An 11,377-nucleotide genomic window follows, 5' to 3' on the forward strand; every position below is an offset into this window, starting at 1 on the left:
AGAGTCCAGCCACCATGTGGAGGTAACCCCTTTAAGTTGCTTGCAATTGCATCTCATTCTTTCAGTCACTTCCTAGTTCATGACCAAAAGTGAGAGTAGGAACTCAGGTCGGCTGTGTGGTAAACACACAGCCTCATCTTTGGGCTCAACTCTCTCTCACCACAACAGACCAGTACTGGGAGCAACACTGCTGCAGATACTGCACTAATCCATCCACCCATCGTCCCTCACTCGTAAACCAGAGGCCAAAACACTTGAAGTCACGTTCATTCTTCTATGTGAAGTGCTGGTCTCAAGAACCAAGATCTCAGATTTGGAGGTGCCGATTCTCATCCCTGGCACTTCACACACACTTCTCTTATGTGGCACTAAACTTCATCATGACTGTTCCTATATACTTTCGGACATAATTTGGCTAATTAAAATGTTATAGTTCTTCATCACGAGAAATAAATGTAATCAGCGATAAATGTCAAGGTGTGGGTGGGTAGGACCCAGATGCAGGAGGTAGATGCAGCAGGATTTTCTAGAGAAACATGATTTATTCGAAAAACAAAAAACAAAGCAAGAGCCCAAAAACAGAACTTACTATGACGAGAAACATGGAGGTCAGAACAGTACGGGTCCGCAGGGATTAAGGGAAAGACAAGACAAGATATACACAGAGGGCTTGACGAGACACAAGGCAGATGGGAACAAGGGAAGGCAAGAGAAAACTTAAACACAAGGGCATGGGATTTCAAAATAAAACAGGAACCTAAATACCAAAACCGTGACAGTAAACAGACTGCCTGTTGACAGTTACCAAGTAAAAAGTTCAGACTTGTCATTAAAAAGGGACTGATCTGGATTTGTCCTTTCGTCCATGCTGTGTTTCCACCTCACCAACAACTTTCAGAAACAGTTTAACTTTTTTGTAACTTTTGTTACATTTGGTACCAAAACGAATTTAATAATTCACAACTTTGGGGATTACAATTTTTGCTGTTTACCAGTCTCAAGGTCAGAATCGTAATCTGTGCAGTGCTGTGGTTTATGATCTGATGCCAAAACTAATTGCTTCCCTATCAGCTCCAGCTTTGCTTTATCTTTTATTTGCACAGTTTAACTTTGACTTCAGATTTGAGCTTTTGTCAAACAGCACAAACGCTGACTTGTCATTGATTGGTTCTTCCGCTGGTCGCAGTGACATGATCAAAAGTTTTATTCTAAGTACAAACAGGTTGCTCTGTTTTTTTTTTGTGAAGATTTGTTGAGAGAGGTTTGTATATGAATACATGAGGAGCTTTATTTTTTTTTTTTTAAATCCCAACCTTTAAAACTGAGAGTCTGGTTTACAGGTTCACTCAGATAAATGGACGATTGTCTCTTCAATGCCATGAAAGTTACATTCTGATGGATTCAAGTCCAGTCCCTGGTATTCTCTGATTTGTCTCCTTCGGGAATGTGTCTGCACTGCTGTTCAACCATGACGTCTTGATTCCCAATTCTAACAACAAAGATGTTTCCAGCAGTGACTCGACTGTCACCCTTAAGTGACATTATTACTGCTTTGTTTGGGGCCACTCTGGTCTGGCACCACAGCATTTGATTGGTCTTCTTTGAAGATTTGATGGGTACTGTGACCTCACAGACCCATTTAAGTCTGTACATGTTGGAAGTTTGATCAACATTGCTGTCCGTTGACTTAGGATGGAATGACATCCAGCATTGCCAGACTGAGTTGTTTGTCTGTTGCATTGAGTTGGAAGCATTAAGCCTGTTTTATACTTCTGCATCACAACTATGCGGTAGTGACACTGTAGGCTACACCATAGCCTGACATGCACCTGTCTCCTAAAGTAACTACTTGTTGCATCGACATGCACCACAATTAAAAGTGATTGGTTGATTCTTTCTTCTTTCACTTTCATCTTCTTTCATTTCCTAATGTCCCACTTCTATTTCTTATTAGTTGTTTTCAAGTCAGGTGGAATGACGGTTTGCTGTCTGTGAATGCATCTGTAAAAATGACTGATGCTCAACATTTATCACCTCCAACTCACGTAAAATATACTATATTTTAGACCCTCCAGAAAAACGCGGGCAAAAATCCTTGATTCTGGGGGCTAAAATCCTTGATTTTGCGGGCTAAAATCATTGATTATGCGATTAAATGTGCAGGTTTTTTATGTGCTTTTATGCGGTGAAATTGCGGAATATGCTGGAAGTTGCGGAATATGCGGGAAGTCATGGATTCGGCGCTCAGCTCTTCCCTCTTCGCTACTGAGGGAATCCTTGGTAGTTTCTTTTCCTCCGCTTAGTAATATGCTTAAATTCAGCGGGCTGTCTCGTCTGATCTGAGGTCGTAGGCGAAAAAAAAAAGGAGAGCACGGGTGGAGAGGAGTGGGGCGGTGGCGGCCCGGAGGCCAGTCGTCCCTCTCCCTCCAGCCCACGTCTCAGTGCTCGGGTGATTGCCGGGCGCACCGGTGCGGCGAGGGGATGAGCCAGAGCTCCGTCACCCCACGCATCCGCCGCCAAGATCCCCCAAGTGGATGGGAGCGTGCGTCCACCTCCGCCGGCCTTCGCGGGCGCAGTGGTGCGCGGTCAGCGCGGATCCTGAGTCCACCGGCACCTGCGCCCACCGCGCAAGAGGGGGGCTCGACGGAGACGGCACTCCCTTTTTCCTCTCACCCTCGCGGGTGAGAGCTGCTGTTTGGGGGGTGGCGGCTTCTGCGAGGGGTGCGGAGGTCCCCGGGCGGGTCCCGCACGTCGCAACTGGGCGTCCCGACATGTCACTCAGAACACTTCCCCCTTTTTCCAAACTTTATGCGAAAATGTGCGGCTATTGTGAAATCAAGCGAGCCCCGCATGATTCCCATATTCAGCGCGGACATATGCGATCATCGCGGGAAATATGCGCCCTTTTAGGAATAAATGTATCCCCGCGTAATCTGCGCCATTTGGCTGATTATGCAATGAATTATGCGATCGCGTAATCGCGTTTTTCTGGAGGGCCTAATATTTGCTCTGTCTGAGCTACATATAATGAATAAACAAGAGGAAACTGGACGCTGTGCTGCTGCAGAAAAAAACAACACTGCCATCTAGCGGATAGTGGTGTAACTACAGAGCAACATAAATGTAAACCTAGCCCTAACGCAGAAGTATTAAAGGAGCTTGAGGCCGGATTGTGGCAAGATTTATGAAAAAAATCCGTATACATTTTAAGTTTTCTAGTAATAATGTCAGATGAAGCGTTCCAAACCCAAAAGAATGAGCCCTCTAGTGTATCTCTCCTTTGCCTTGAACAGGCTGTGTGTTGCAAAATGTGCTGCAATCTGGTCCCGAATTTCCCGCGCTGGGCTGCGGATGTGACGTCACATGACGCTGCATGCACTTTCTCCCCGTTCTCCCGTGCCGGCTTCGCTGTTGGCTGCAGTACCCCCAACAGCCGTCGTGGTGAAGGGTGGCGCTAATGAGTCTAATTTCTTAAAAGGAGCCTCAAGCTCCTTTAAGGCCTGTGTCAAGTATATTTGATAATATACCAGTTGCACAGCCATGTTGGGCTAACTAAGTGCATGATGGGATGACATCATGACGTGCCTGCACGCGCTGTTGTTCTGAGCATGCGCAAGAATAAACAGTCTGAGAGAGAGTTCCCAACCAAGAGACAAGACGTGTGTGAAACGTTTTGTCCGTGAAGCTAATTCTTTTTACCATCTCTGGTGACTGCTAAAACACAATAGACTACTGCAGAAATGTCTAACACTACAGCCTGAGATGGCATAGGTGCACTGGTGTAGGCACCGTGCATAGTCTACATGCAAAAAGAAAGCGTCTTTGGTTCTGTATTGACCAATGTGTTTGTGAAGGACAGCCCAAAAGCAAGCATGAACACCCACCAGAGTGTAAGAGCTCTGATCCTCTTCTCTCCCCAGTAGGCACGCAGGTGTAACATTAGTCACCCGGTTAAGGGGGTGCCTCAACTACAGAAGCTACAGTTCAGGTGCAACTAGCCCAGGATCGAGTCCCATCTCTGTGTTACATGTCTCCCCCACCCTCGTTTCCTGTCTAAGTACTATCAATGAAGGCTATTAGATCCCCAACATCTTTTTAAAAAAAGGGTTAGATGACACTGTGAATGTTATCCAACCACCACATCTTTATTTGTTTTCAGTTTCAAATTCCCATAAAACAATCATTTCAAATTCTCATAAAACAATCCATGCAATAGATGGGTGGAGTTGAGCTGAATGTCTGACTTCGCCCTGTAAACACCAGCTGCTATAAACACAGCAGTAAAGAGATGGTTTCAAAAGCAGCTGCTGTACTTTATCTCTGTGGGATTTTAACCAAAACATGCATCGTTTTATCATGCATTTTATTAAGATATCATTTAAACAAAACATCATAAATTGTTCACTGATGACTGTTGTGGCTGAGCCTCTTCTGAACATCATAGGGAACTATTCCTTCCCTGATCCAGTCATCAGGCAAGTTCAATTTGTGCTTGATGGTTGTTGTGACTGCATTTGAAGATAATTCTTCAATTATAACACTTTCAAGCTGGTCGTCCATCCATCTACCTGGAAGGAATCGATTGCACTGCCAGTAATTTAGACTGAACTGTCACTGTTTAGGGACTGAAAGGTTTGGGGTAATGGTGCCAATATCCCATAATCCTGAAGCACCAGTCATTGATTTTTGTACCTTCAGCATTTCCCTTATCTTTCACACAAACATGGTTGATCACACTTATCTCATCATGACAAGAAGCACCTGCATAAGAAAAAGCATTGTATCTTTGTCTGGGAGAGGAAACCTCCCTGGGAGGAAGGAGAGAGCATCAACTCCATGCTCGTTAGTAGAGTTTGGCCTTTTTAACATCAGAGCTGAATGCAGCCAAAGTAGCTCTGGACTCCAGTCCCGGTGGGACAGGTGCACATCTTTTACAGCGCGACATCACTCATCAACGCTGAAACTAGTTCACCCAATTATATACTTAATATGTTCATGTAATATTGGATTACCACTGTAGCTGAACGGGTCTACTTGCTTTGTATGAACACAATCTCACTGCATCGTAATGGAGCTCATGAAGCAGCCACCGTTGCATTGGTTCCTTTCTGCAAAAACCCACATGTGGTGCTTTATAGTCGAATGTTTTCATTTTCATTATGAAGGAATATTTCAGTTTTTCTTAATCTGTTTGCTGAAGCCATAAAGGTGGAGTGAAAAAAGTAATCAAGGTGACTTGTGATTCTGTGTGTTTATGGTCATTTGAGAACGGCGGCGAATTAAAATGCTTCCAAGAACTGAAAACAAACAGAGACCTGAAGCTCCGTGCTGCTGGCTCGGCAGTCAGCGACCTGCATCCACGTAAGGGATGGATGGTCTGAATTCATATTCCACAGAAGACACCCACAAACACACACACATCAGACTGGCGCAGGTGGAGCGGATGCCGCTTCATTCGCGAAGATGGGCTGAATTGCCTCACTGTTGGCATGGCGATGGCTCATTGGAGAAAGTGGCTGCTGCTGCTCCCCAGCTGAGCTCCTCTGAAACTGCCAGAGGTGATGGATCCATGTGAATAAATGAATACTATAAAACAGCACAGGAGTAAACGAAAGAGGGCCGAGGCCGTTTACTGAGAACAAGAAACAGATGAAGAAGCAGATGAGGAGAAAATGAGGGAAATGCCATTACAGGTAAAACCAAGGTAATAAAAGATGAGGATCTATCTGATACAGGAAGACTTAGGTCTTTAAATGTACATGAATTGAGCATATTTCTAACTTTAAAGAAACACTTTTGGATATTTTCTGCAGTGAAGCTGGCGTTTCTCAGCTTCATTTCTTTCATTCCACTCTTCATAACCCTCATTTATCTCACATATAAATCGGCAATACAAAAGGAAAAAAAGAATTCGACTCAGTTTCAGGACACATTACACAGAAAGTTGTCACGGTTACGTGGGAGTAGGACCCAGATGCAGGAGGTGGAAATTCCAAAAAGGTGATTCATTTTATTAAACAAACAAAAAGCGCTGCTGAGCAGGATACAAAAAACCAGTGCTCAAACAAGAAACAAAAACCTGAACGTCTAAACACGGAGGGAGGAAAACAGTACGGACCAGCAGGGAGCAAGGGAAAGACAAGACCAGATATACACACGGGTTAACGAGACACAGGTGCAGACGATCAGGGCAGATGGGAAACAGGAAGGTCAAACCAGAACTTAAACACAAAGACATAGGTTTCAAAATAAAACAGGAAGTGTCAAACCCTGACATTTGTCCTAATAACGTCAATACAAAGCGATAACGTAACGTTAAGTCGGCTAAAGTAACATTACTGTTAACGATAGAGAGCTGTCAATAAGAAAACAACATGTAACTTAAAATCTATGTGTTGTTATTAGAGACAGAGCAGACACCGAGGCGCTGATAATCTGGCGATCCGCCGACGAAGCCGCTTCAGTGGGCGGAGAAATGCTGCCCTAAAAGGATTTAAGTATGTTAGGTTTTTGTTAGTTATCTTAGCATGCTTGCTAGGTAAATAAAAGTGATTTAAGTGTTTTGACAACGTTATATATCGGGAGTTTGTTGTATTTTCATGAAATAACTACTTTTCATTGCTGGGTTTTGACAGAGAATTTGTCCGGGAGCTGAAATAAATAGGAGATGCAGAGAGAGCGTATGGACAAGGAGCAGAAGATGGAAGATGGAAGAGGAAATATATATATATATATATATATATATATATATATATATATATATATATATATATATATATATATATATATATATACTGTATATAATCTATTATCTAACAGTTGTAGCTTTGTTTTGTCTGCAGTTTGTAGTTTTGTCTGAATATAAAGTGAAGCTTCATGTTTTTTTTTACTAGATAGATGAATAAAGTTCTATCTATCTAGTAAAAACATGAAGCTTCACTTTATATTCAGACAAACTAATGTGACAGCTACAACTTTTAGATTTCATCTATTAAACCAACATTTACTGTATCTTCCTAAATTATTTATTTCAGCATGCAATAATTCTCCACAGAGCTGCAGGTTTCTCCCCGGGACGACGCCGTGGGTTGACCCGGCGATCATGTCTGTTCTCCGGCCGTGAGCTGCTGCTGCCGACCGGGCGGCTCTTCTCATCCCCGAAACATCGGATCAAATTTCTTAACAGGCGTTATTTGGATAAACTGAGCCCAGGTTGGGGATCTTAACGGTTACTTTTACGCCTGAAAAAATATTAAAACTTAATGAAGTGGCATATTAACAGCGCTACAGCGGAAATTAAAACAGCTTCTAGTCTGCTTTTAGATCTCAGCTTTCGCTGTCGTTTTGGTGTGAAATGCATTCTGGGATACTTGGCTGCATACTGCTGTGTGAACGGTCTGCTGGAGCGGCGTACTGAATCGTTCATTTAGTAGGCAGTATACAGTACATACTGATGCAGTATGTAGCATGTAGTACGTTAGTATCCGAGTTCGGATACAGCCACAGGCTTCAAAATAAAACCCTGACAAAAGTCCTAACAAGTTTATATAACAAGAGAAGAAGTCGAATGCTGATGTCTTTCCTCCCTGTCATTAAGTTAACTCACGAATTAATGCTCCAGACCCCAAACGTCTGCTTATATGGGGGTATTCACACAATTAATCAAGTGCATTCCATTAGCAGCACAGATAACTAATAGCATCACTGGAATACACCTCACAAAGGTGGTCGGAAGGAAATGCCAAGGTTTCCAACAAGTTCTCCCATCACAAAACCTCTTAAGAATGCCACTTTCATCGTTCAAAATATCTTATTTTTTTTAAAACAGGGATGCTGATTTGAAAGAAATGCAAAGAACATCAACGGTACCTTTGATAGTTTAGCCAAACTGTAATTCGACAATTTTTCATCTCAACAACTGCAGGAGACTAATACCGAAGACTAATATACCTAGGTTACAGATCAAATGTCTGTCAACAAGATGAAAATCCATCACCTTTACGATAATAACCTAAATCTTTCAATTTGTCTGTGAAATTTTGATGCAGGCTAATGAAAAAGGAAGAACACACACAGAAGATGATGAATAACTGAAGTTTATTTCTGATCCTTGTGACAGCTGGCTGTAGAGACAGAGCAGCAAGATTAAGAAATCTTGGTTGTTAGCTGCCCCGAATAAATCCCCATGGTAATTTATCCACCCCCTCTTTCATGCAACCAATTTGAGCCTAAATTACTGACACATCCCAGCTTAATCCCTCATCTTAGTTTTGTGCAACAGCTTTCTGGCGGAAATCAGATTCACTATGTTCGGATATTGAAACCTTTGTATTTAATGAGTGGTCCTTTTCACATGACTGTATATTAAACAGCTTTTACAGAGAAAATCTGTCCATAAACAGTTGAAAATGGGCTTGCCATAATTCTCGTCTTTAGCTCTGATATGATATGACATATACTTGGAAAGATTTTTTTGAATGGCAGACATCTCTTGAGTCTGATGCACAAAGGAAAGAAGAAGAAAATAAAACGTAAAAATAAACCAACCTTGTGTTTCTTCTTTTGCAGCCAAAAAGAGGCAGAAAAAGCCTCACTGGGCCACAGGTGGTAAACTGCTTCAGGTAAGAACTAGTAAAAATTGTTCCCAATTGACATTTTCCTCCACTTTGGATCTGTTTGGGATTTGAATCTCCATGGCTACAGGGTAGAGAAGTGGATCAGAGCTAATTCAGTACACTTTTAAGCACTGCTGTAATGCTGGCACTGTTATAAACCAGCATGTTCTCTGTGAACAATCAGACTTGGATTTGTGTCCTGCCCTCACTGTTGGTGAGTCAGAGCTAAGCATCTTATCATGCATACGAGCACCCTGCTAAATAAATACCCTCCTGAGGATACAATAATGAGAGATATAAATGCATGTAATATAAGTGTAAAGTTTCTTTCAGCTTACTTTCTTTTGTTGATTGGAAAGTACTACCTTTTGCCTTACCACCCATCTGGATATAGATTTATGTGGCTTTCGTTGGTGCTGCTTTTAGTTGGAACCCTTGACACTGTGGAGCTCAGTAAGGAAACAATTTAAAGAGCCAAAAAGCAAAGAGAAAAAAGTTCTACCTCGTCAGGGCCTCCACAGGGGCCCTGCCTCTGTTTCCTGTTCTGTTCTTCATCTCTGCCTATCAGCTCCCACGATGCTTCGCAACAGCAGTCAAAACGAGCTGTAATTTAATCTCGCTACCTGGTTGTCTTGGAGATTGTCTCTGACCAATCAGCGTGTCTTGTTTGTTCTTTCTGCTCAGAAAGCGGACCACACAGTTTTCCTGCTCCTCGGGGGTCAACTTTGTTCAGGGATTTTCCTGTTCGCCTACATTGGTCTAGACTTATAATTGGGCATGAAAGATCACAGATCAGTTGGCAAGACTTTACAATATTTGTTTCAAACGAGTCAGTCACTTAGAAATGACAAGATGCTCATTAGGTGGAGAGCACATGAAACATACCAAAAACACTAGAATGTATCAGTTGAGGAACCAGCAAGTGTAAAGACAATTTTCAAAGTTGTGAATAGTACAAATTAAATGTTAGATTGAGCAGCAGACAGACAGGTTTCTGAGGAAATAATTAGAGTAGCCTACAGGGTATTGTTGAATGGTCCAAAGCTGCGTTCTGGTAAAAGATTACAAAACCAGAACACTGGTCGAGTGAGAGAAAAGAGCAGTTGACTCTCCAAAACATTTTAAAACTGGTCATAGTAGCACGCTTAACAAGACATCTTAAATACTCAGCTCTGTTCATTCAGTTCCTCTTAACAAGCGCTAGCGTTCTAACCACAATCTGTAAAAAAACAATGGACGAAGCATAAGGGGGGGACCCTCCTGCTCAAGGCCAGCAAAAAAAAATAAAAAATTACGGACAGCTGGGTAGAGGAAGAAAGAGGAGATAGGAAAGAGAGAATGAAGAATAGAATTTTCAATTGGATTCAAATTTTACGGGGAGCCAATGCAGGGAGGCTAAAAGGTAGCACCAATTCTTTGCTGGGCGAGAGGAAAGAGTCGCTTACGTAAGCCGAGGGGTGCGGAGTTAAGACCAACAGCAATAGCAAGACTGCGAGACGGCACCATTTTCGAATAAGCGACAAATTAATATGGATGCAGCAAAGCAGCAGTGATCTGTGGAGGAGACAACCTGTCTTTTAGTCAGTGGTGGACAGTAACAGAGTAAATTTACTTGAGTACTGTACTTAAGTACATATCCAGAGGATTTGTACTTTACTTGAGTATTAGATTTCTTTGGTACTTATTACTCTTACTTGAATACATTTCCAAGACAAATATTTTTACTTTTACTCGAGTAAATTTCTAGGAAGGCTGAAAAGTACTCGTTACTTTCAGGTCTGCTCTTTTTTCTTCCTCCCTAAAATCTTATTGGTAACAAGCTTTTTGTCAAAGGAGGAGACCTATCACAGTGCACGCTCTCCACTGGGATGGGAGCCGCAACAAGTCAAGACATAGCCGCAACAATGGCTACGCCTGCGATGAGATGTAGTTTTTTGTAAAGCAGTGGTCTTTGAGGGGGATCCAGACTTAGTTGGTTGGTGCAGGTTCATTTGGTTTCAGTTCATGATTGTTAATAAACTCTGCATCATCTGCTGTCCTCTTGTGATCCCATTCATTTGATTTGTTTTTGGTGTTTCTGCAGGTTTTATATAACATTGTGGTTCTAAAAGCAGCACATCAGTGCAGCTGGTTTCAAAGAGTTAATTCTCAGAAACAAGAGTTAAAAGATCCTTAAATTAATTTAGAAAAAATATAGTAATTTACTGGTGTGGAAAATAAGAAATTTACTCTTACTCTTACTTTTACTTAAAGTAAATTTAAAAGCATTTACTTTTGGATACTTAAGTACCTTTAAAAGCAAGTACTTTTCTACTCTTACTCAAGTAATATTTTGACTGAGCTACTTTTACTTGTAACGCAGTAAATTTTGACCAGTAGTATTTGTACTCTTACTCAAGTACTGGGGTCGAGTACTCTGTCCACCTCTGCTTTTAGTGCTATGATCCAGGAAGTCCAAGCGAAAGTGGAGGGTGCTACGCGGACCAAGTCCTGTATTAGCCAGAGTTTCGCACCAATGCAAACGCAACGATGTAACTGACGCTTGCAGCGACATAACTGACATTTACAGTGACGTAATGATGTGGCTCCCCTTAGCACCCTAGAGCTATGGAAAGGCTAACCGATTTTCAGCTGGTTCGCAAGTTGAATGAGTTGTGAACCAGCACCAGCACTGGCTCTGAACCCGCTCTGGAACCGGTTTGGTATAAAAAGGGGTAAAAGAGAATAAAAGAGAAGAGTTTTTGCTACGCAAATGTCTGTTG

This window comes from Cololabis saira, chromosome 1 (assembly GCF_033807715.1).
Source record: "Cololabis saira isolate AMF1-May2022 chromosome 1, fColSai1.1, whole genome shotgun sequence".
Classification (NCBI taxonomy): Eukaryota; Metazoa; Chordata; class Actinopteri; order Beloniformes; family Belonidae; genus Cololabis; species Cololabis saira.